The sequence below is a fragment of the Elephantulus edwardii genome, unplaced genomic scaffold (assembly GCF_000299155.1).
Source record: "Elephantulus edwardii isolate Elephantulus edwardi_28Jun2011 unplaced genomic scaffold, EleEdw1.0 scaffold00256, whole genome shotgun sequence".
NCBI classification, from domain to species: Eukaryota; Metazoa; Chordata; class Mammalia; order Macroscelidea; family Macroscelididae; genus Elephantulus; species Elephantulus edwardii.
In genome coordinates this window covers 415,206-418,576 of record NW_006400006.1, presented here as the reverse complement: position 1 = coordinate 418,576, position 3,371 = coordinate 415,206, and the positions used below count along the sequence as shown (strand labels likewise).

The 3,371-nt window shown below is 40.6% G+C and overlaps 1 pseudogene; it reads left to right on the top strand.

Annotated features, from left to right (window-relative positions):
* The window catches only part of LOC102845533, a 12,751-nt pseudogene extending 9,819 nt beyond the window's left edge, over window positions 1-2,932 (top strand).
* The last annotated feature ends 439 nt before the right edge of the window (window positions 2,933-3,371 follow it).

Below are 3,371 nucleotides of genomic sequence, written 5' to 3'. Positions count from 1 at the left end.
TCAATGCGTAGTATGTCAATATTTATACTTCCCATTTCTACTTTTCACGTTCCATATTCCAGTCACTAATGTCTGCTTACAACTATTTCTGTGACTATTTCTGTGTTTCCCAATACAAGGGCTCAGCCTCTGGTGCTATATCTGCTAATCTCATTGTGCTCTATTATAGCACATAGGATTTTCAATGTGCTGTTATTTCATTATTTCAGAAGTGGGTGGTCAATCCTTCTTCCTAGTCTGTTTTAATTTGGATGCTCAACTTTAGAACAGTATCTGACATTCATTTCACTCTAAAGAGCAGATGAAAGACACTTTCCCAATTCAAAAGCAACCGATAGATTCTGTGTGCATCTCCCCCTTGGGTATATGTGTCTTAGTCTTATCCCCACCGTACTCTGCCAGCAACTCCTTCCACCCCTGCCTTGACCCGCCAGCACCTCCCTCCCACCTCCCCTGAGCCTATCTTTAATATGATGACTCAGGCCTCAAGTCACTTCTGTGATGCCTTGCACTGCTGCCTGTCTCTCGAGAGTTTAGGAGGCTTCAAGTCTACATTGTAGGCACTAGCTGTAGGGAAAGTTTTCTCTCAGGGGCGATTCTAAAAAGTCCCTGATCTCCATCTCTGATCTTAGTGTCTTTGCTCTTGCATTTGAGGCACACAACTGTCACAAAAGAATAATTTTCCAGGTGAGGGTGATGCTCCTCTAGCTCTGTGACATTGTAAACGACGAGCTGTAGAGCCAGCAGAAGGTTCTACTCTATGGAAAGCGGCAGCAAAGCAGAAATGGCTCAGGCTGCCTAGAAAAGCGAGGGATATTTTCTATTCCATATGGAAGGGAGAATATAAGAAAACAGGCTTCTCACTGGAATCATGGTGAAAATTTCGGACCTTATCACAGACTCATGAAACAAATGAAGGTCCCTGCCTTTAAAGATACTATTTTCCCACCATCCCACTCATTCTTAGTAAAACATGACCCAGTGAATAACATGTGTCCTTGAATCCAATTAAAATTGTTCCATCCGCAAAAATGAGCTAGAAAGCTTTGGGATATGAAGTAAATAATAGTCTCCTTGTTCTCGAGGCTAAGAAAGAAATAAAAGGCAAGGGGCTGGCATTTTATGTATTGTATTCATTGGACATGTTGTGAGGAGAGACCGGTCCTTGGAGAGGGACCTCATGCTTGGGAGGGTGGAGGGACAGCGCAGGAGAGGAAGGCCCTCTATGAGGTGGATTGATTCAGTGACTGGGATAATCGGGATGGGAGTGTCAGAGACAGTGCGATTGGCACAGGACAGAGCGGAGTTTAGGGCTGTTGTACATAGGGTTGCTATGAGTTGTAGGCGACTCAATGGCACATAACAACAACAACAACATTCATGAGTAGGGGACTCCAAGAAAAGACTACAATTCTCTGATTAGTGATCCCAGATCAAAAACTTAAGCAATTAATAATCTCACACTTAAGTCTAGCAGCTACAATAAATAGAAATGAGCTAGACCATTGAATGGACCATTGAATGGACCATTGAATGGTCAGAGATTCTAAACTGCCACCTGCCACCTTCCCCAAGGGAGAAAGATGAGAAGCCTTCTGAAAAGATTTAGGAACTATCTAGAGGGTCATCATGAGTTGAAGTTAAGTACAGAGTTGCCAACCTAAAAGCTGGTGGTTCAAATCCAGCCAGCGGTAGAAAGATCTGGTGATCTGTTCCCTTAAAGATTCAACAAATATTTTGCCATTGAGTGTGATCCAAGTCATAGCTGACCCTCCATTAGATTGCTGAGGACATGAATCTCAGCAAAGATTTCCCATCTCTTTTGGATTTATAGTGCAACTCCTTCTAGATCAGACCAACAAAGCTCCCTCCCCTCTTAAAGATTGTTGCAGCCTAGAAAATCTTATAGGTTCTTTCTGTTCCCTCACATTCAGTCCTTAAGAGTTAAAAATCAGCTCAATGGCACCTGGAAACTACAAAAACACAAACTTTCAATTTATTTAAGTTCATCCAAATTTCTATTTTGAAGGAGCACACCATTTACTGGTTACAGAGATTGCCTTATGATATTTGCCAAGTTTTAGTTTAATGTAGTCTATTGTCTCCATCATGTCTACCGAGTTATCATCTACCCATTCCACCAAGAAAGCAGACATATAATAATTTCATTCTAAAGTAGAGCTGATTGAGGTTTTTGCCTATCTCTTGGTGATATAGCCAATAGCTTTAAGGTATTCAGAAACATCTATCGCTGTCTAAGAAGTTCCAGACATTGTCATTGTTGTTGTTATGTGCCATCAAGTTGCCTGCAACTCATAGTAACCCTATGTTCAACAGCCCTAAACCCTTCACTATTTTGTGCCAACCTTATTGTCTCTGACCTGCCTACCCCCATTACCCCAGTCACTGAATCAATCCACCTATTGAGGATCTTCCTCTCCTGTGCTGTCTCTCCACCCTCCCAAGCATGACTTCACTCTCCAAGGACTGGTCCCTCCTTGCAACATGTCCAAAGTATGTCAGACAAAGCTTCGGAATTCTTGCCTCCAAGGAGCAGCCTGGTTTCACCCTCTCTAGGCCGAACCTGTTCATTCTTTTAGCAGTCCATGGTATATTCAATGCTCTTCTCCAACATCACAGCTCAAAGGCATCAATATTAATTTACTTAATAATTAAGTAAATTAGTAGTTTTTCTTAAATAAGGTGTATTATTAAATTTGAAGATGACTCTATAGGGTTGCTGTGGGTCATACTTGGCTTGATGGCACGTAACAATGTTATGAAATTATTTGACTTGTTAAAGAAATAATAATTTAGTAAATTAATATTTAAAATTTTTTAGAAAGAGGTAGATGTTTCTGAATGCCTTACAGTTATTGGTTATATCACCAAGAAATATGCAAAAAACTACATACACAATGGATTATTATGATGGAACATTGAAAAAAAATGGAACAGTAAAACATTACACAACATGGGAGAGCCTTGAAGGCAATAGGCTAAGTGAATATCTCAGTCTCAAAAGGATAAATACTGCGTGACACCACTGTTCTAAAACAAGGAAGACATGGAGGGGTTGGAGGGGGAATAGGGAAAAGGTAGATAGATGATGAGCACTGAATTGGAAGAGATGAGGGAAGAACTGTTTGAAAGGATATATGATTATACATTGTATGCATGAGAATGGTTTGGAACAAGGGAGGCATTTTTGGGGGGTAGGGGAAAGAGAAGAAAGGGGAGAAATGAGTTGATTCCAGCTCAATGGCAGTCCTCTTAGTTTTATTTTTAGGCTTTCTTTACCCTTTTCTTCTTAAAAACAGACACATTGAAATAGGAAAAATGGCATCTACAATATCAACTGAGTCCTTTTA